Below are 23,652 nucleotides of genomic sequence, written 5' to 3'. Positions count from 1 at the left end.
TACTATAATACTGCTCCCTATATACAAGAATATAACTACTATAATACTGCCCCCTATATACAGGAATATAACTACTATAATACTGCCCCTATATACAAGAATATAACTACTATAATACTGCCCCTATATACAAGAATATAACTACTATAATACTGCTCCTATATACAAGAATAGAACTACTATAATACTGCTCCTATATACAAGAATATAACTACTATAATACTGCCCCTATATACAAGAATATAACTACTATAATACTGCCCCCCTATATACAAGAATATAACTACTATAATACTGCCCACTATATACAAGAATATAACTACTATAATACTGCCCCTATATACAAGAATATAACTACTATAATACTGCTTCTATATACAAGACCATAACTACTATAATACTGCTCCCTATATACAAGAATATAACTACTATAATACTGCTCCCTATATACAAGAATATAACTACTATAATACTGCCCCTATATACAAGAATATAACTACTATAATACTGCTCCTATATACAAGAATATAACTACTATAATACTGCCCCTATATACAAGAATATAACTACTATAATACTTCCCTCTATATACAAGAATATAACTACTATAATACTGCCCCTATATACAAGAATATAACTACTATAATACTGCCCCTATATACAAGAATATAACTACTATAATACTGCTCCTATATACAAGAATATAACTACTATAATACTACCCCCTATATACAAGAATATAACTACTATAATACTGCCCCCTATATACAAGAATATAACTACTATAATACTGCCCCCTATATACAAGAATATAACTACTATAATACTGCTCCTATATACAAGAATATAACTACTATAATACTGCCCCCTATATACAAGAATATAACTACTATAATACTGCCTCCTATATACAAGAATATAACTACTATAATACTGCCTCCTATATACAAGAATATAACTACTATAATACTGCCCCTATATACAAGAATATAACTACTATAATACTGCCCCCGAGGTTCAATAAGTTATATTCTACAGTAGCTCAAACATCAGGAAAGTTCCATGTCCACCCAGCAGATGACTTCACGTTATCACTCGCGTGCCTCCAGTATTATCGGAGGGGGGATGCTTATGTGAGTAGACGATGCAATAACACAGATCTCTGCGCTGACGGCAGTAAATGACCTGAGTGGTCTGCAGACCTCTGCTCATATCAGCGGCTTGGAGGCTGCAGGGAGATCTCAGGTACAGTGGAAGTATTGGCCTGTATCAGCATTATCCTGTATAAACCCTGCTGTTTATTATACGCCTTTGCACTGTTGCAAGACGTTCGGATTAATTAGATCACACGTCCCATATGTGAGTGATAGTCTTATTTAATTGCAAGAAAAATAGATTAATTGGGTCGCACAATCTCTCTTCGGGGCTAAAGAGTAAATTAGTTGTTATATCAGTGCCTTTGAAGCGAATGAACTTGGTTTTAATCCAAGCGCGCACATTTTCTTGCTGACCTTGGGCGAGTCAGCTTTCGGCTTTCTGCTTCTCCGAGCTCTAAAATTAGATATTACGCTCCTAATAGCCAGGACGAGAGAAAAAATATATAAAAAAACATCTTTAAAAAGGGGTTTTACCTTTGTGCTGCCCACACTAATAAATCAGACACTCCTTCATCCCTATCAGTAGAGATTAATTGCAATAGGTGGCTTACTGGGACTCCAGATTTCTCATGGATCTTGACTTATCCTTGACAAAATAAAAAATGAGCAGAAAGAAGCCACACGTCCCTTAAAGGAACACTGAATGTGGGAAATGTAGAATCAATCACCAAACTTCTCCCATTAATGAAACACTGGGCAAAACAGATACACTGTGTTATGACTACTATTGGCCTGAGGAGGCGGAGCATGACACCAGAGAGAATCTCTGTCATGCACCTCCCCCTTAGGACCTGAATTAAGCAGAAAGACAGTTTATCAGTTTTGCCTGGAGATTCCCTTAAATATTCTCTCTCCTCTTGATTCTATATTGTCTCATATTATCAGACCTGTGAGAAATACTATATGGAGCTTTCCTGTATGGATATTAGACACGCCACGCTGGAGTCACGCAACATAAACAATTTTTGTGGATCAGTTTCAGTATAAATCCGCATTAAAATGGGAAAATGTAGCGATCTGATTGATTTTGAATGAGGCCTGGTCCATCAGTGCTGGACTAGCCGGGGCCAGGACTTCAAAAACGGACAACCTTGTGGAGAGTATACGGAGAATGGCGTGACGGAGGAAAAACATCCAATGAAAGGGGATCCTGTGGACGTAAATGACTCATCGATAAAAGGGGTCAGAGGAGGATGTGAAGAATCGTTCTGAGGAGCAGGCGGTGCAAAGTCAAGCTAATTGGAGGCGAATACAACTCTGCTGCTCCAACTAACGTGTCAGGACGCAGAACTCGTCGTGGTTCAGCACGGATGGGCTTTAAAAAGTAGACGACCCGTTTGGGTGCCATTACTGTCTAAGGGAAAGACAAACGCAAAATCCACAGTCAAAATTTCTGCGGCACCGTGCTGATGGGAGGGCCAGAAATTGAACCCATCCGATCAGGTGTGAATAGTTCAGGTTAGTGGAGGTGCAGTAATGGTGTGGCGGATGTTTTCTTGGCACACCCTGGGTCCTGTGATACCTGGCAGCGGTTTACTATATGGCAGGAAAAGAATTGGTAAAAAATGGCAGTATTCCGATCTCGGTGCCCGGCTCGTGAACTTTTTCTGCAGTCCTATGAATTTTATTGGAGGTCTATAGTAAAGTTTCCATACAGTATATAAGGAAAGAATCCTTCCATGTGTGTCACTGGAGATCAGCCATTTCTCTCATCCCCCTTCTAACAAACCTATAAGGAGACGTCTCCGTGGCTGTTAGGCAACCAGCTTCAGCAGGAGCCCTCCCCCACTGCTATGTCTGTCACATTAGTGATGTCATGCGGCCCTCAGACAACCAAAAATGGAAGGGATCAAAAGGAGATTTTCACCTGTTCTATGCAAGATTTACAAGACTGACTGCAGATAATCTTGCAGACTGACACAGGGCAGTTCTAGGTGGACTGTTCCTTTAAGATGATAAAAGAGATTGTGGTTGGAGAAAGGAGCAGCTCCTTTTAAGAGGACAAATGAAGGAGCAGAGACTGCGATTGCCCATTGTGGATATATTATACAAGTGTCAACGCAGAATGTCATTTACTAAGTGCAGACGCCCATTAACGTAGAGTAACCAGGCGATTTATTTCATTGTCTATCATGCAGCAGATTAATGGAAGCTAAATGCTGATTAGGGACCATTGGACAGTGCACATTGTCATACGGATAGTACACAGTCCCCGTCCTATGTTATACAGAGCACAGATAAATACAAGAAAAACAAGAGACTGTCAGAAGAGGAGCAGCCAACATCTCATAGCCAAAAAGATCTGGCAGGCCAACACCGACTACCACTGTGCAGGACTGGCTGCTGTGTCTCTCAATGTTCCTAAGCAAAGTCCCCGTACCCAAATACATTACATCAAAGTCCCCCCTACCCAAATACATTACATCAAAGTCCCCCCTACCCAAATACATTACATCAAAGTCCCCCTACCCAAATACATTACATCAAAGTACCCCCATGACCATACACGGTGCTGCACCTATTAAAGGTGTTGTTTTATTAGAGAATTCTGATTTTATTTGGTAGCAAGCATGGCCATTAGCTGATTGCTAAAAGTCTGTCTCTCTACACCCTCAGCAAATAGCTAAGACCCCCACCGATCACTAGAATGGGGGTCCCGAGACCCCTGTTTTTCCTTATTGAACGATTGCAATGAGGAGAACTTTGACTGGAGCGGTGCTGAGCATAGGCTGCACCACTTCTTTTTAAAGTCTATAGGATTGACAGACGTGTAGGGAGCGTGCTCAACCGCCGCACCATTCAAGCTCATCCTCACGGTGATTGTGTAGTGAGGAAGAACAGGGGTCTAGTGACTGATGGGGGTCCCAACGATCAGACATTTATCATCTATCCTGTGGATAGGTGTTAGGGTATGTTCACATGCTTAATAAAAATCGCCTGAAAACATGGAGCGGTTTTCAAGGGAAACCGCTCCTGATTTTCAGACTTTTTTTTACGGCCATTTTTGGAGCTGTTTTTCTCCAGGAGACAATGAAAAACGACTCCAAAAACGTCCCAAGAAGTGACATGAACTTCTTTTTCATGGGAGTCTTTTTCCGTGCCGGTTTTTTAAAAAAACGAGGCGTAAAAAAACGCCCCGTCGGAACAGAACGCTGTATTTCCCATTGAAATCAATGGGCAGATGTTTGTAGGCGTTCTGCTTCTGATCTTTCAGCCATTTTTCGGGACGTTTACGGCCCGAAATACTCTACGTGTGTACATACCCTTAATCTTGGGATAACCCCTTTAAAGGCATTGTACAAGATTAGAAGGAAGCCACTGAAATTTCCCCCAGGAACAGTACCACTCTTCTAAATTGGCCGTGCCTGGTATTGCAGCTCTGCCACATTAAAGTGAATACTAGACAAAGCTACTGCTATCCGTTTGCTTTTTAATTTGAGGAATTATTTTCTTTTGTTCCCTCTGCTCAGACTTCTGGTCTTATGCAGAGCTGGAAACAAGTGTCGGGCTATCAGATTAAAGGAATTTAACTGCGATGCCAGTCTGCCATTAGCCAGCCAACACAGGTGGCACATCACCCTTAGGGTATGTTCACACGGCCTATTTTCGGCCGTAAACGCCCGAAAAACGGCCCAAAAATCGGAAGCAGAACGCCTCTGTAACAGCTGCCCATTGATTTCAATGGGAAAAACGGCGTTCTGTTCCGACGGGACTTTTTTTATGTGGCCATTTAGAAAAACGGTCGCGAAAAAGAAGTGCAGGTCACTTCTTGGGACGTTTTTGGAGCCATTTTTCATAGACTCTATAGAAAACAGCTCCAATTACGGCCATAAAAAATGCAGCAAAATACGCCATGAATATCGCAAGTGGCTTAAAAAAAATTCTGAAAATCAGGAGCGTATTTTCAGACGTTTTTTAGTTTGCGTGTGAATATACCCTTAGGGCTCATTCAGACGAGCATATATCTCGCCCGTGTGATGGCCGTCACGCGGACTCATGTATTTCAATGGGGTCGTTCACACGACCGTTGCTTCAACGTGTGAAGGGTCTGTGAAAAAATAGGACATATCCCATTTTCTTGCATTTTCACGCTTCCCTCCATAGAGTCTAGTCCACGGGGAATGCGTGATAACACGTCCCACACGGGTGCACCTCGGCAGTGAAAAACTGCAGTTTTGTACGTGAGGTTGGCCACGTTTGTGTGACTGAAACCTTAGGCTTTACTCACACGGACGCGTTAAACGTTGTTTCAATGGAGCGTATGAAGGGTCCGTGAGAAAATAGTACACGTCCTATTTTTTCACGCTTCGTGCATCCCGCCATAGACTCTAGTCTATGGGGAATGCGTGATATCGCACCCCGCAGCGCAGACCACGGATGCACCGTGGACGTGAAAAACTGCACTTTTTCACGTCCGAGGTGCGCAATGCTCATGTGAATCCGGCCTTACTGTGCTTCATACTTGGTTATTAGGACGGAGTTACAGTAAGTTATGTAGAAGAATCCCAATTGAAGCAAACAACCCATTGACCCTCCAACCCTCTCCGCTCAGGGGCCGCACGTGGCCCTCCGGTGCCCGACCCGCAGCCTCATTGCTCTTATACGTCATCTAGGCTATTGATGAGAAGTCTTTACCAAGGGGAAACTATGAATACTTCAGCTCTCAAAGTTGAAACAAGCGATAGGGACTCTGAGACGGGGATTTTAATTTCATTAATTATTTTCTTTGTGTCTTGTTATTTTTTCTCTCCCCTTTCTTCTTTTATACAAAGAGAATTTTTTTCTTGGAACACAAAGCGTTCCCATATTGTTTCCTTTGATTAGAAGAGAATTCATTTTGTGCGTCTACGTGTCAAGGATGCTCCATTCGCTTTGTCGTGAAACTAACAAGGAGAAAAATTCCATCATGTGCCTATTCTGTCAAATGGAAAACAAAGGGCTTCATTTTTAAAGGGCCAGCGGTATCATGAGAAGGGAACGTTACGGTGCGCCGGTTTATTCATTATTTTCTTCTTTTATGTGGAGTAATCTACGTGGCCACAGATGAATGCGTGTTCATTACGCTACTTAAAAGGGGTTTTTATGTGTAACAGGCACTGTCCCCTCTGGTCCCTTTAAATTATGCACGAAGTGTGGATCAATAGTCCTGCTACTCCCGATATAAACGCTGGAAACACTTTACACACATTTATAAGAAGATGACAGCAGAAAAAAGCCAGGATATGTGAAATATATATATATATATGTTAGAGAATACAAGTACTTAAATCATCAGACCTGAGAAATGGCAGATAGTCACATGGCCATAGGAGAGTCTATAAAATGTTACCCCAGTATAAGGCTGGATTCACACGAGCGTGTTCAGTCCGTGATATATGGTCCGCAGGTCGGCCGCAAAAACAGCGTTTTGTTCCGACGAGGCGGTTTTTTTTTAACGTCCGTTTGAAAAAACGGTGCATTAAAAAAACACCCCGTAAAAATAAGTGCATGTCACTTCTTCAGCCGTTTTTTGGAGACGTTTTTCATTGGGTCAATAGAAAAACAGCACCAAAAACGGCCGCAAAAAAAGGCATAAAAAAACGCTTGATGCTTAAAAAACGGATAAAAATCAGAGGCAGTTTTCCCTTGAAGCTCCGTATTTTACAGACTTTTTTTCTTTAGCGTGTGAACAGAGCCTTAGTTTTCTTTTTGCACTTCTCGATATCTCATCTGTTTCCTCCATAAAATGTATGAAACTCGTCACCACATCCCTCATTCAGGAGCCTGATGCCGCCCTCCCTCCAATGTCATAGAAATCCTCTATGAACGTCCTCTTGAACGCCATTTCTTTGCTTGATACACATCACACGTTTACAAGCTTCATCCTAAATGCTGAAGAACCCGAGCACGTTGTGTTTTCAGCAGTCCCTTAGTACAGTGATCCCTAAAAGCTGGCCATAGACATTCAATAGCTGCAGAATGTTATTTTCATAGATCAGGAGGATAAGTTGTTTCAGCTTCCTTGTACACTGCTTATCTCCGGAGGAAACAAAGGATCAGACAGGTGAAAATCCGACCCATCAGATCCTTGTTTCCCCATATTGCAGTCCTTATACCCATTAGACTGCCACAATCCAATGTCTACGGCCACCGTAAAAACTCTACTCTGTAATTTATGGTTTGGTGACTTTGCAAAAACTTTATTGTGTTAATAATGATTTCTTCTCTGATCACATCCAGAGCTGCAATCATAAGAACAGCAAGAGGCCAGCGATTAGATTGCTTGACTAAATGCAAAGTCACAATAAATAGGAATCTCTGTATCCATTTACAACCTTAAAAATGTTAAATGCAGCTCTGGATGTGAGTGGAGTACCATAAAATAATTAAAAGCAATGTATTGGGAAGATTATTCCCTGTTAGGGGGGCATAAACATAATGTGAAGGGGGAAAAACTTACATCGAAGTTTAAAGTGTACATCGGGAAAGCTCCATAGGGCTACAATAGCTCGACAGTGGCCAAAACTGTGTCATATTCTGTATTGTTTTTTTAAGGAATGGAATAGAGCAGCAGATCTCACTATTCCATCCTGTGGGATCCTGCAAAAAAATTTAAATAAAATCTATACCGTGCTATAAGAGTTTTTTTTTTAACATAGGAAACGGTGGGTGACGTATGCCACTGTATAAAATACATTCCACAAGTAGGTCCTTTGCTTCTCATGACATACACGTTAAACGGATACCATATTAGTCTGGGGCTGACTGATGCCTGTGACGGACGCCATTTGCCACCCATAGACTATAATGTTATCCGTTTACCGCATATGTCATGAACAACATCACGAGAAATCATTACAGAAGTTCAGCGTTTACTATTAGAATATATGGTGATGGAAGCCACTGTTAGGCATCCATCACATCTACGTTTAACATATATGTTCGGGAGCTTTTTCCCGGCGTAGAAAAACGAAGGCCATTTATATACGTGATATAAAACGGGCCTTAGTGGGGCCCTTGGTGCTTGAAACTGGTGGGGTTATAATTTCCTAGTTTGCTAACAAAAATGTGGGAATAAAGTTGTCAGGCTTGAGTACACTCCCTGTGTATAAGAGTACAGATGTAGCAATCTTAAAGAGTCTCTGTCACCACATTATAAGTGCCCTGTGTCCTACATAAGGAGATCGGCGCTGTAATGTCGGTGACAGTAATGCTTTTTATTTTTAAAAAAACGATCTTTTTTCACATTAGGAGCGATTTAAGTTTATGCTAATGAGCTTTCTTAATGCCCAAGTGGGCGTACTTTTACTTTCGACCAAGTGGGCGTTGTACAGAGGAGTGCATGACGCTGACCAATCAGCATCATGCACTCCTCTCCATTCATTTACACTGCACTAGCGATATAGATATATCGCTATGTGCAGCCTCATACACAAGCCCTAACATTACTACAGTGTCCTGATAAAGAATACACATGAAATCCAGCCTGGACGTCATGTGTACTCACAATCCTGACACTTCTGACTCTTTTTTTGTGAGATTCCGGCAAGTGAAACCAAATCTCGTTTAGCTCCGTGATCTCGCGAGATTTCGTATCCGTTGCTGGAATCTCACAGAAAAGAGTCAGAAGTGTCAGGATTGTGAGTACACATGACGTCCAGGCTGGATTTCATGTGTATTCTTTATCAGGACACTGCAGTAATGTTAGGGCTTGTGTATGAGGCTGCACATAGCGATATATCTATATCGCTAGTGCAGTGTAAATGAATGGAGAGGAGTGCATGATGCTGATTGGTCAGCGTCATGCACTCCTCTGTACAACGCCCACTTGGTCGAAAGTAAAAGTACGCCCACTTGGGCATTAAGAAAGCTCATTAGCATAAACTTAAATCGCTCCTAATGTGAAAAAAGATCGTTTTTTTAAAAATAAAAAGCATTACTGTCACCGACATTACAGCGCCCATCTCCTTATGTAGGACACAGGGCACTTATAATGTGGTGACAGAGACTCTTTAACACATTAAATTCACTGTGACGAGAAGCTTTAACTTGGCCTTTTCAATGGTTTTTATGTCACAGCTGCTGCAAGTTATCAGAGTCAAGTTAAACTTTGCTACATCTGTATATCAGAGAGATAAAACCTGACAACTACTTTCCCTGCAGGTGGGAACAGCTTGTTGAAACCAAAGTATAACCTACCAAGTTAAGCTGCCAAGTTAAACTTTTGGAGTTCACCGCATCCCAAAAATATTCTTCTGGACTTTTGCTTTTGGGCGGAATTCAGTTATTTCATATACAAACCACAGCTTATAATAATCGAGAGAAAGTTTCTTCAATGATTCATGCGAATTACAAATAAATAGAGCGTTAATCACACAATACGCCTCCTAATAAGAAGTCATCCGTCGTGCTGGTCTCAGCCATACATCACCGGAACAATGGGAGCAGATCCTGCTGGAGCTGCCGCACAATCTACACGCGGCAGCGCGGCTCAGATCCAGCCACATCAGACTATTGATCACCCTACATGAAGTCGGGCTGTCTGCTTCATTGTGTTTGCGGCTCCCAGTCACACTAAATACATTTCTTTCAGGCCGGTAACAAATGGTTTATGGGGGAAAAAATGATCATTTATGATAAAATATTGAATGTAATAAGGGCACGTGTAATTACATTTCTGAGCGCGCTCAATGCGATAACAATGTTGTGTAACATTAATGTGATTGTAAACGAGCGCCCGCGATCTAAATGGAATAATTTATTATGAATGCAAAGAAAGAGAATGATGGATCTTTAGGGCAATTAAATATTGATGAGCTGCTTATTTTTATCATTGTTATTGTAATGTGAAGGAGCAGCAATGGATTCTCGGGTTAGGAGGTCGGCGCAGCATCTATGACGCTAGGTCCATTCTGCTCCCCACATTGTGACCCATTCATCATATCAAGGTTGGTCTTTCCTGCTGGAGGGAAAGTTGTATACAATTATATATGGAGTATCAACTAATGTAGTTGAAGGGCTGCAATAATTAGAAAGTATATAGATTGTATACAATGGGGAATGAGCGTTCGGTCCTGGGAAATGTCCATCTCTGGCAGCTTACCGTGTGCAGATGACGAAGATGAGGGGGGTTGTAGCCATAGGGAACAATGACATCCATAATAGCACATCCCTCCTGGCTGGCTCCATCCCACGCTAGTTTTAAATGAGTCTTCACGGTAAGGGTATGTTCACGCGGCTTATTTTCGATCATTTTTCAGGCCGAAAAATCGGAAACAGAACGCCTCTAAACATCTGCCCATTGATTTCAATGGGAATCACGCCGTTCTGTTCCAACGGTGCGTTTTTTTAGGCCTCATGTTCAAAAAACGGTGCGTAAAAAGACACCCCGTAAAAAGAAGCGCATGTCACTTCTTGAGACGTTTTTCATTGACTCTATAGAAAAACAGCTCCAAAAACGTCCGTAAAAAATGCTAATTGATTAATTAAAAAACGGCTGAAAATCAGGAGCTGTTTTCCCTTGAAAACAGCTCTGTATTTTAAGATGTTTTTTGCTAAGCGTGTGAACATACCCTAAGGGTATGTTCACACAGCTTATTTTTGGAGAAATCAGAAGCAGGACGCCTCCAAACATCTGCCCATTGATTTCAATGGGAAAACGGCGTTCTGTTCTGACGGGCCATTTTCTTACACAGCCGTTTTGAAAAACGGCCGCGTAAAAAAACTGTTGCGAAAAAGAAGTGCAGGTCACTTCTTGGGACGTTTTAGGAGCCGTTTTTCATAGACTCTATAGGAAAACAGATCCAAAAACGGCCGTAAAAAACGCAGCGAAAAACGCGAGTGGCTTAAAAAACATCTGCAAATCAGGAGCGGTTTTCCCTTGAAAAACAGCTCTGTATTTTCAGATGTTTTTTATTTTGTGTGTGCACGTGGCCTAAGAGGGCTGCGCTGCTTCACCTGCAGCAGGTGCATCCTTATGGGGGCTCTCCACAGGTTTTATTGCACCCACTTTCTTAGCGTTATTAGAGCCTCTGATAGATACCCCAATTTAAAGAGGAAATCCAGTCAAAATGTTCTCCCAATACATTCACATTGTTGAAGTCCGATCTTGGACCGCCACTACAATACACCGTAAAGGATTATACTGATCTTTTAAAGTGATGTTGGTAGGATATGCCATCACTTTATGATCAGTAAGGGTCTGACCTCTGGGACACCTACTGATCCTGAGAATGATAGGTCTGCTCGCTGATTTAGCTCTGCATCTAATTCACTGCTTTCCCCCGCACAGTGGCATCCACCGAGAAGGGACCAGCAGTGGGGCCCCATTCACTTGACAGCAACTCGCAGGTGGCCTAGAGCGCTCATGTGCAGGGAAAACTTAGAAGAGAATACAGCGCTAAATCAGCAAGCAACGCGATCATTCTCAGGATCAGTAGGGGTTCCGACCCTCACCGATCATAGCGTTTGCATATTCTACCGATTTGCCATGACTTTAAAAGATGGGAATACCCCTTTAAAACCCCTTCGACACTGTTCAGAGATTCCCGCAACTAGAAAATGTAACGACATTTTAAGCAAACTGCCATTGTTTAATGCTGCTGCTGTGTTTAGCTCACACAGCATAGCCTACACTGTAACAAAACCTCCACTGCTTTTCTGCCTTGGAATGTTTCCACAAACTGAAGGCAAGAAGAAGTCTTGAAAATGTGGAATTAAAACAAAGTAGATTACAAATTTTCATTATCCAAGGATTACATTTTTATTTTATTTTTTTACACAAGAAAACCCCTTTCTGCCATGAGACCCTACACTCCACCCATGAGACCCCACACTCCACCCATGAGACCCCACACTCCACCCATGAGACCCCACCCATGAGACCCCACACTCCACCCATGAGACCCTACACTCCACCCATGAGACCCTACACTCCACCCATGAGACCCCACACTCCACCCATGAGACCCCACCCATGAGACCCCACACTCCACCCATGAGACCCCACACTCCACCCATGAGACCCTACACTCCACCCATGAGACCCCACACTCCACCCATGAGACCCTACACTCCACCCATGAGACCCCACACTCCACCCATGAGACCCCCACACTCCACCCATGAGACCCCACCCATGAGACCCCACACTCCACCCATGAGACCCTACACTCCACCCATGAGACCCTACACTCCACCCATGAGACCCCACACTCCACCCATGAGACCCCACCCATGAGACCCCACACTCCACCCATGAGACCCCACACTCCACCCATGAGACCCTACACTCCACCCATGAGACCCCACACTCCACCCATGAGACCCCACACTCCACCCATGAGACCCCACACTCCACCCAGACGCAGTAGCAGAAGTAAAAATCATTTTCTTCAAGACCAGACAAGTGAATTCCTCCAGAACCTGTGCCCCACTACAGTCTTCCCAGCTCCATCAACATTAAGTATTCTGAATGAGTCTTCAACAGACTTAAAATTCTCCTGGGGAACATATCAATATTGAACTGCAGTTTTTCCCGAGACTGAAAACCCTCTGAATTCGTCAATGAAAATATTCCATTTTTTAAGAAGCAGACGTAAATGTAAAAGTGTCTCTTTCTAGCGTTGCGGATGAAGAGTTCTTCCGTCCTATAATAATGTCAACATTCTACTTCTTATCTTTCTCAAAATGTGTCCCCCTGGCCCTACTTGAAGTCGTATCCAATTGGTTCCTGGAGCCGAATGTATCTTTAGATTCCACCCGTGTCTTGCGTTGAGTTATTTTCTCCATAACTGCGGTTATCAAAACTCACAATGAACGTGAAGCTTTCCAGGGTATATAGATAGATTTATTTGCACACTTTTCTGTTATTAAATATTTTGCCTGAAGAAATTCTCCTACTGTACCTGCCCCTCATCCTGTATCCATGGTGGTAAAATACTGCTTTATATATATACCTGCAGAAATCGGAAGGTGACACCGTATATTGTGAGAAGAATTCTGCCATTTGACTCTCCTGATACTTGTCATTTATTGCAACAATTTTAATTTATATTTTCCTAAATGGCATAAATGTATACGTTATCTTTATGCTGAAAACATATTCAAATCCGGAGCATTGGGTATATTCAACAAAAAGTGGTGCAAGAACATTGATAAATTAGCCAAAATAAAGCGCGTACTCCATGATGCTTCATACTGCATGGTCCCCGTAAAGGATATGTCCACTTCTGAAAACGTTACTGTTTATATATACACATATAACCTACATAACAGTGGAGTCACTCTGTAATTACATTGTATTACTTATTGGCTCCTGAACTGGAGTTACATCCTGTATTACATTCCAGAGCTGCACTCACTATTCTGCTGGTGGAGTGAGTCACTGTGCAAATACATTACTTATCCTGTACTGATCCTGAGTTACATCCTGTATTACATTCCAGAGCTGTACTCACTATTCTGCTGGTGGAGTCACTGTGTACATGCATTACATTACTTATCCTGTACTGATCCTGAGTTACATCCTGTATTATACTCCAGAGCTGCACTCACTATTCTGCTGGTGGAGTCACTGTGTACATACATTACATTACTTATCCTGTACTGATCCTGAGTTACATCCTGTATTACATTCCAGAGCTGTACTCACTATTCTGCTGGTGGAGTCACTGTGTACATGCATTACATTACTTATCCTGTACTGATCCTGAGTTACATCCTGTATTATACTCCAGAGCTGCACTCACTATTCTGCTGGTGGAGTCACTGTGTACATACATTACATTACTTATCCTGTACTGATCCTGAGTTACATCCTGTATTACATTCCAGAGCTGTACTCACTATTCTGCTGGTGGAGTCACTGTGTACATGCATTACATTACTTATCCTGTACTGATCCTGAGTTACATCCTGTATTATACTCCAGAGCTGCACTCACTATTCTGCTGGTGGAGTCACTGTGTACATTACATTACTTATCCTGTACTGATCCTGAGTTATATCCTGTATTATACTCCAGAGCTGCACTCACTATTCTGATGGTGGAGTCACTGTGTACATACATTACATTACTTATCCTATACTGATCCGGAGTTATATCCTGTATTATACTCCAGAGCTGCACTCACTATTCTGATGGTGGAGTCACTGTGTACATACATTACATTACTTATCCCTATACTGATCCGGAGTTATATCCTGTATTATACTCCAGAGCTGCACTCACTATTCTGCTGGTGGAGTCACTGTGTACATACATTACTTATCCTGTACTGATCCCGAGTTACATCCTGTATTATACTCCAGAGCTGCACTCCCTATTCTGCTGGTGGAGTCACTGTGTACATACATTACTTCTCCTGTACTGATCCTGAGTTATATCCTGTATTATACTCAAGAGCTGCACTCACTATTCTGCTGGTGGAGTCACTGTGTACATACATTACATTACTTCTCCTGTACTGATCCTGAGTTATATCCTGTATTATATTCCAGAGCTGCACTCACTATTCTGCTGGTGGAACCACTGTGTGCATACATTACATTACTTATCCTATACTGATCCGGAGTTATATCCTGTATTATACTCCAGAGCTGCACTCACTATTCTGCTGGTGGAGTCACTGTGTACATACATTACTTATCCTGTACTGATCCCGAGTTACATCCTGTATTATACTCCAGAGCTGCACTCCCTATTCTGCTGGTGGAGTCACTGTGTACATACATTACTTATCCTGTACTGATCCTGAGTTACATCCTGTATTATACTCCAGAGCTGCACTCACTATTCTGCTGGTGGAGTCACTGTGTACATACATTACATTACTTATCCTGTACTGATCCTGAGTTACATCCTGTATTATACTCCAGAGCTGCACTCACTATTCTGCTGGTGGAGTCACTGTGTACATAAATGGAGTCACTGTGTACATAAATGGAGTCACTGTGTACATACATGACATTACCCTCGTCAATTCCTCCCTCCCCAGGTACCAATAGTGGTCAACCTGTAAGCTCTTTTTGTGTCCCCTCTCTATAGCATATATACTCTTGGATAAAGACGAGAAGAAATATATTTTCTGATAAAACAGGAATTCCATAGGGCTTGGGTTACCCCACAATACTATAGCAGAGTAGCAACATATGCTGCCCAGAATTATTGCAGTAAGTTGCAGCCATTGCCATGCTGTGCCCTGTCCTATGACAACGTTATAGTGACATCACGGAATATTACATTAGAAACACCAGCAGCTGGCAAAAATCGTAAAGTGAAGCTAGAACCTGTAAATTCAATCAAATGTAACATTTCACTACACAGCCAGGACCCATGAGCTGTGCAGAGAATGAGCAAGAGAGGGCAGAGCGGGACTGTAGCTGCAAGGTAAATATGATTAATGTCTTGTGAAAAATGGCTCACAGGCGGAGAGAATAGAAAGGAACAAGAAAAACTCTTTGTTTTCCTAGTGATCAAAATTCTCAATTAGTAGATCAAGTATCAACAATGCTCCGGACTGATTTTCTAGGTAATAGGAGTTATTGCCCTGTATGTGCACTGCATTTAATGATCGTTTGTGGCCGGCGCTGCACCTCGGTAGAAACTCTGCAAGCACATATCGGACTATATACTATGTGAACAGAATTCCAGATCCAAAATTAGGGCGCTCCACTCACCAGGTTGACCTCCAAACACAGACTTCTACAAAGTACAGCACAAAAAGAGCAGCACTCCAAGGCTTAGTAAAAAAAAAATAATATAGAAATATTTATTCAGCCACAGTGAGAAGGCGACGTTTCGACTCTACCATAGAGTCATTTTCAAAAGCTGCACTTCTATGTATAATTCAGGGTGCTTTGCAAACGTGACCTTGGTCCAGGGTCCACAACACGAAAAAAAAAACCTGCAGCACTCCAGTAGCGTTTTAATGTACGACAAGTGGTTTATTCATCCAGGGGAATGCCACGTTTCAGCCCTCTCAGGGTCTCTCTCAAGAGTCTTCTTATAGAGGGTCAGCTTTCATGGGCTATAAGAAAAAGGAAAATTTTACTGAAAAAAAAAATGTATCTGGAGTCCGCTGGGGCAAGATCTGACCTATAGGGAGGATGCTTTAACACCTCAAAACAAAGTTTTGGATAGTGTCGACAGTATGGACAGCGCTGTGCGGACGCGCATGGTCAGGCAACACCACAACCATAGGACGAGTAACGAAAAATAGAATTGCGTGGCAGAACTCCAATTGTAGTGAAAAACTGAAGGATCCTTTTTATTCACTCAAACGCAATGTTTCAGCCCTACTCCATGGGGCATCTCAATATAAATATATATATTCATACCAATATAAATAACCTTCAGGATAAGGAATCTCCTCATTGGTTCGGGTCCTATGAAGTTCCACATTATATTGAAGCTCAGTGATGAATATCAGACTTACTGAATTATCGGAGGGCAGATTAAAATAATTTCAATATATATTGGGGTTTGCAACTCTGCAAGGCTGGGTTCATCCATGACACATTACTGCCATAAAAAAACAATGGCGAAAACCACGTCTGGACAGCTCCGATATAGAATTATGTCTCCATGGTTACAGACTACGGCAAAAGAACAACCACCTTGTGTAGTCTGATCCTGGAGTCATGTTATTATACTCTCTCTGCCGCCTCTTCTTCTGCCGTGGGTTATTAAATAGAGGGTGACATGGAGTAACACAGGATCTGACTACACAGGATTTGTTTGTAGTCTGTAACCATGGAGTTTGCATGGGAGCTGTAGACACGTACCGATAGAATATTTTTTTTCAAGGGGAAATGAGGAACACAGCGGCTTCCACCAGCAAAAACAGTGAACCACGGTGCCAATGTAACAAAGGCTTTAACCTACTGAGCGCCTGCACCAAGGGGTCCTTATTTTCTCATGTGGGTCCGGTCATACATCATTTATTGGTCAGGATTATACACACGTCAGATTTACTGCTATGAATGAATATCTCACAACGCAGATTTTGTCAGCGTAATAAGAAACCCTCAATGACATTAGGACAGGAACGAGGACGCATTTCTAGAGGAAGCATTAAAATATGACACGAAGCTGCTTCAGCAAACTCCCAGCCCACATGTTTTATGGCTTTTTCCTCTTTTGCTGTAGAAAACGTGTCAGGTAAAAAAAAAAAGTCCATAGAAGGAGACTTATGAATCTTGCAGATGCCCAAAGAGAGAGAATAAATTGAGAACATGGGAGATAATCTTCATTATTCACCTGTCAGAATAGCACCCCCAAAAAAACTGATTATCCCACATAAAGAAAGACTTTGATAGTCATGATGAATGGCGTTTTGGATGCGTTACTCATTGCTCAGATCGAATGATTCTCCTTTCTGGGTCATGAATCTCGCCTTACGACGGCTTCAAGCTGAAAAGCCTTACAATGATGTACGCCGTTATATGTCGCAACGAGTGGATCTGATTCAAACAGTATTTCAGCGCTGGGAGGAATTTTATTTTTATCAGAGTACCAGTCAGGATCATTTTAGAGGCCATAGAGTTAATAATATTTAGACGGGGCAAGGATTCAACAGTACATATATTATTACTATTGATGGATTCTGAGGTTGCCATAGACCCCTGGTTGTGATCAGTGACATCATTGTGCAAGGCGATGACATCACTATAAGGGCTGTACTGTCTGGACAACCCCTCTTCGTGTGCAAAGTCATAGAAGGGAGTTCCTTGCGAGTGGCGAATAACTGGAAAGACTTCCTCTCTGGAGGACTCAGTATGATACTCTATTATATGCCGTTCCTTTGAATGGGCACCATATAATAGTACATTTCTCCAGTAGTGAGTGTGTGCCCATCTGTACCAATGTCAGCTGACCACCAGGGGAAGGCAATCATTTAAAGAGGGGATTGTCCTGACGGGATAACCCCTTTTAATATGAGATGGTAAGCTTATGGACCAACAGAGCGTCAACATCGATCAGTAATTCCCTTGAAATGAATGGCATTAGTACGGATCTGTATTTAGATTATGCCATTTAGCGGCCATGGAATTTTACTTCTGTTCTTTTTAATATGGATCGTGGCATTGGGAACCTCAACATTTCCCAAATATAAGGGAGTCCCCGTACTTCTCATGCTGCATTGTTGGATATCATAGCACCTGGATGAAAGTCACAGACAGGTTATATTGGAAACAAATACATTCTGCAATAATACTCCCTGCATTGGCGCCAATACAAATACATTGTCTTTATTTCCCACCGCACAACGTCAGGACTGAGACCATTACGCTCCAGACGAGTGATACATTTTGTCCATTCTTCTGCAGTTCGCAGGGTCATCGCTAGTTCATATAGTCCAATCTACAGCACAGATCAATGTGATTGAGTTTTACACAGGAGAATATTTTATTTGGATCAATTTTATCTTGTAAACCCAAGGTTACTGGTGTATGGGATGAGATCACCATCCGCTCAATAATATCCACAACTGGATAAACGCTGAACCTGGAGTCTATAGCCTTCCATATGTAAAGTGTAGCCTTCATTAACTCTGTATTCGATTGGTGAACAGGGTAAAGGTCACCCAGGAATTATTATATATTGCTCAGACATTGGGGAGATTTACAATTGCAATTATGGCAGGTTATAGGAGTAACTACTTTATAAATATAAGCGATATCGAATGCGGAGAAATTAAGACGGCGAAAAGTGACACTTTAGGAAGACGCTGTTCCCTGTTACGATGTTAATAAAAGGTTAACATTTGCATGACTCCAGAGGATCTTCCTTAATACTGCAAAGGGAACAGCGCCTTCGTAAAGGGTCATTTTTCGCAGTTTTGCACTGAGAATTTCCCAGTGCATCTCAGCATTCGATATCGCTTATATTCGCTTACATCCCTCACTTTCCTGCCTCTCATATTTATCGTGAGATGATACCCTATGTTGCGCCATTGTGTGCTTTTTTCCTTTAAAGTATTTTCTAAATATGGTTTTAGGAACAAATGGAATTTTTCAAGAGCCAGCGCCTCTGATGTGGACTAATTCACGCTAGTAAAAATGCAACGGATTATTAAAAGTTTTCTACCAGGAGTGAAAATTCAGTAACAACCTAGTATTGTGGCCACTCATGTGCATGGGATTATTAAGCAAAAAGCTAATGCCTAAAATCACAATATAAGTGCAGTTTACATCTGTACATTTACTAAGAGTGACCCAATCACTGCCCCAGCGTGACCACTGAACTAGTGTTTTTTTGTTAGGCGCAGTTCACCGTCTGGTCACTAGAGGGTGCTCGTCCTTCCACTCAGTATGTGATGGATTAATCTGGTGCTGATGTAATACATTGCATATGTTTTTGTATAATGGTGGATGGTTTCCTGCCATCTGTTAGATCCATATGGATTAAATAAATTGTGTTTATTGTATTTTGAGTGCTATTTTCAAAGACTCACTTGTCGCCTCGCTGCTTTTACATAGCTGTAAGAAAAACACGCAAGCACCTCAGCATAAAAATATCTATATGAACCGTCTACTCTGACAAATGAAGTCAAGGCTTGTGTATCAATCCGGAGGCAGCGGGCATATGTGTTTGGATTTAAACATATTTAATTTGCTGAAGAATAAAAACGTGACATTATTTCCGGCAGCAAATCCTGCAATAGTCCAATGTGCAATAGGAATGCACAATATCATGGTCCAGGTTGCAGAGGACGTCACTGCAATATACAGAAGAATTTATCTACATGTCAGGTTATGTTCACATGGCTGTAAATGCCCCCAAAAAACAGGGGCTGAACGCCTCCAAACATCTGCCCATAGATTTCAATGGGAAATACGGCGTTTTGTTCCGACAGGGTGTTTTTTTACGCCTCATTTTTGAAAAACGGCACGTAAAAAGACGCCCGCGAAAAAGAAGCGCATGTCACTTCTTGAGCTGTTTTTGGAGCAGTTTTTCATTGACTCTATAGAAAAGCAGCTCCAAAAAACGGCCGTAAATAACGCGAATTTGATTAAAAAACGCCTGAATATCAGGAGCGGTTTTCCCTTGAAGCTCCGTATTTTCAGACGTTTTCGGTTTCGCGTGTGAACAGAGCCGGAGCCTGTTCTGTATATATTGAATTTTGCCTCATCTTTAAAGTTGGAGTAGTTGTTTATCACCCGATACAATGAAACGTCTGCTGCGGAGAATTAACCAAATCCCTTTCCACGGAGTCCCCCCTGCTCTCCAGCCCCAGGTTTTACTTCTAATGCCACTTTACATGAAGTACTTGCATTATGTCCCCTAATGGGGCTGATTAGTGAAGTATTTATTATTGTTTTAGCCGCTGTCTCCTAATGAATGTACCCGAGTCCCGCGTATTAGACGCCATTAATCCGGCTATAATCCACGCTTCGTTTACACTGCGTCTCCTCTCATTGGTCCTCAGCTTATTAATGCAAATGATTTTTGTCTGAACACGACTTTCTGATTAGTATAAGAAATAATTACCTTCCCACCGCCCCGAAGGAGACGAACGCGGAGGGATTAATCATAGTCCATGGGCACAATCCCAGTCACATTCTACCAGTGCAGGGTGATGGCGGCCGGGGTGTCACATGACAGGCAACCATCCCTGACCTTGCTGCAAAACCGTCTCTGAAACCGACCGTATCGCGCTTCTCTGATTGCGACGGGATTTTGCTCAGAAAGGGAGAAAAGGATTATAATGGCATCTAATTGTGAGTCATTCCAAGTACTTAGAGGGGCTCGTCTGACGGAATATAAATGAATCGCTGCAATGAGAAGCTCGGCAACTTTCTGCCATACTTTGTATTTCAATTCATCACCATTTTCAAGATCTCTGCTTGTTGCCAGTGAATGGAAACATTTTTTGTTTACATCCAGAGGCCGAAAAGAAGCACCGACCCTACTACTGATCATAAGGCTATGTTCACACGCTTAACCGAAAACGTCTGAAAATACGGAGGTGTTGTCAAGGGAAAACAGATCCTGATTTTCAGAAGTTTTTTAAGCCACTCACGATTTTCGCAACGTTTTTTACGGCCGTTTTTGGACCGGTTTTCTATAGAGTCAATGAAAAACGGCTCCAAAAACATCCCAAGTGACCTGCACTTCTTTTTCGCGGCCATTTTTTTTACGCGGCCGGTTTTCTTATTGAAATCAATGGGCAGATGTTTAGAGGCGTTCTGCTTCCGATTTTTCGGCTGTTTACGGCCTGAAAAACACCCAAAGATAGGCCGTGTGAACACACCCTAAGAGTAGCGGCCTACCAATCCCCCAATGATGGCATATCCTAGAACAGTGGTCAGAGGCTCAGGCTGTCAGGGCATGCTGGGAGTTGTAGTTTTGGAGTAATGAGGTTGTTCTATGATATGCCGTCAATATCAACTCACACGATCCCTATAGGCCAGGACAACAAAAAATGTGCGCAATTTGCCAGCGAGTCGCATGCGATTTAGGATTTGTAATATCCAAAGATAATATTTTAAAAAAAGAGAAAATTGCTTAAATAAGTCGCATTGGACGGAAGTTTTCGTGACTATTGCGCGGCAGTCCCATCGCGTTGCGTGGAGTTACACGGCCACATCCACAAGTGTTACTCACAGCGCGACAGTCAGGTCACACAAGCAAAGTCACCCGTCATGCGCGCCCACCTCTGCTACATGAACCGTGTACTGGAAGATACAAATCTATAAATGTCACGTGAAGAATCAAACAGCGTCACATGGATAACGGAGGGCGAGAGCCTGAGACTTGTAGTCCGCCCTCGCTGCAGAGGTTACAGAACAACCGGAGAAGACATTATACACATCATTCACGAATGGAGTCTGGAGCCCTTAACCCCCTGCATGATAGGTGACCCCCCCTCCATGACACGTGACCCCCCCCTCCATGACATGTGACCCCCCCTCCATGACATGTGACCCCCCTCCATGACACGCGAGCCCCCTCCATGACACGTGACCCCCCCTCCATGACATGTGACCCCCCTCCATGACACGCGAGCCCCCCTCCATGACACGTGACCCCCCCCTCCATGACATGTGACCCCCCCTCCATGACACGCGAGCCCCCCTCCATGACATGTGACCCCCCCTCCATGACATGTGACCCCCCTCCATGACACGCGAGCCCCCCTCCATGACACGCGAGCCCCCCCTCCATGACACGCGAGCCCCCCCTCCATGACACGCGAGCCCCCCTCCATGACATGTGACCCCCCCTCCATGACATGTGACCCCCCTCCATGACACGCGAGCCCCCCTCCATGACATGTGACCCCCCTCCATGACATGTGACCCCCCTCCATGACACGTGACCCCCCCCCATGTAATGTGAACCATCGCCATAGAATGCGACCCCCCTCTATGTAACCCCCTTATGCTGTGTACCCCTCCACGATGCGGTAACACGGTCAGCAGTCACTCGCCGCCTCACATGACGTCACTTCCTGCTCTCTGCTGAACGCGGTCCCTACAGGAGCGGCCGATTCCCCTCAGCTGCTAAATAACGTTACACGGGGAAACGCAACACAAAAGCGGCTGAGAAGCAGAAGCAGCTGCCGCTAGAAACAAACACTACACCCGAAATATACAATGTCCTTCCCGTACAACAAACCCATGTCCCGGTACGACAACCCCCCCTGTCCGGTACAGCAATGTCTCCTTATTCTCATCTGGTAATTAGTAAGGTTCAGTATTCAGTCCCGCGCTGTGGCCCCGGGAGAACGACAAGCCGCCCCCTCCCCCAACAAATAAAGTTTATAGAAAAGACAAACCGCGGGGGTCGATGAAACGTGAGGTAAATGTTTCCCGCCAGTCACTGCTCCTGTGGTAAATGTTTCCCGCCAGTCACTGCTCCTGTGGTAAATGTTTCCCGCCAGTCACTGCTCCTGTGGTAAATGTTTCCCGCCAGTCACTGCTCCTGAGGTAAATGTCACCCGACACCCGGGGATACCATGTCTATAACGTGTCATATTTCTACATTATTTTGTATTTTACACCTTCGGACACCAAACTTAACACTTTTTTAAATTGCCGTTATTTGTTTTTTTCCCACCTCTAGTTCTGACGCTGTTTTTTTTTTTCTTAATGGCACCATTTTGGTTATTGTTCGTCCCATTATAAACTTTTTTTCGGTGCGTTTTTTTGGGCAGCGTGTTTCTTGTGGAAATCCCGCCGCAATACAAGAAAAAATAGTTTAAGCGTACCCGCCGGTAGTCATGGTGGCGCGTCTATGAGTCTCGCTCTTCTCAGCGCCGCACCAGTCACATGGGATGAAACGTCCAGGAGGCCCGCCTGCGCTCAGAAGAGAGGATCGTGCCGCTGGGACTACGGACGGGGTAACTATGAGCTTTATTCATTTCAAATAAAAAATATTTTAAAAAAAGATATATTTTTTTTCTTGGGGTCTGCACGCCGTTTGCCGCGTTTTTTGTTGCGTTTTTCGTCCGTGGCTATTGAGCGCCGCAGGCAAAAAAACGCTGAGAAATACGCTTTCTCTGCCTTC

The 23,652-nt window shown here is 43.0% G+C and overlaps 1 protein-coding gene and 1 long non-coding RNA gene across 9 annotated transcripts in view; one reads left to right on the top strand and one right to left on the bottom strand.

The window, feature by feature from the left end:
* The window catches only part of KIRREL3 (kirre like nephrin family adhesion molecule 3), a 614,569-nt gene that overhangs the window by 240,071 nt on the left and 350,846 nt on the right, over nucleotides 1-23,652 (bottom strand). Inside the window, exon 1 of one of the 4 annotated variants that reach the window (XM_075839164.1) lies at nucleotides 22,922-22,991. The exons of the other annotated variants lie outside the window; for them this stretch is intronic. The gene's annotated coding sequence lies outside the window, so the exon portion shown is untranslated. Of the gene's footprint in view, nucleotides 1-22,921; nucleotides 22,992-23,652 lie in introns of those variants that run through there. 4 annotated transcript variants of the gene reach the window in all.
* LOC142661700 (uncharacterized) overlaps nucleotides 15,404-23,652 on the top strand; it is a 212,428-nt gene continuing 204,179 nt past the window's right edge. Inside the window, exon 1 of one of the 5 annotated variants that reach the window (XR_012850794.1) lies at nucleotides 15,404-15,525. This is a non-coding gene — a long non-coding RNA (uncharacterized LOC142661700). Of the gene's footprint in view, nucleotides 15,526-22,612; nucleotides 23,073-23,318; nucleotides 23,486-23,652 lie in introns of those variants that run through there. The other 4 variants (XR_012850795.1, XR_012850793.1, XR_012850792.1 and 1 more) reach the window with 4 other exon arrangements.

Source organism: Rhinoderma darwinii, chromosome 10 (assembly GCF_050947455.1).
Source record: "Rhinoderma darwinii isolate aRhiDar2 chromosome 10, aRhiDar2.hap1, whole genome shotgun sequence".
Classification (NCBI taxonomy): domain Eukaryota; kingdom Metazoa; phylum Chordata; class Amphibia; order Anura; family Rhinodermatidae; genus Rhinoderma; species Rhinoderma darwinii.
This window is presented reverse-complemented; position numbering and strand designations above follow the sequence as displayed.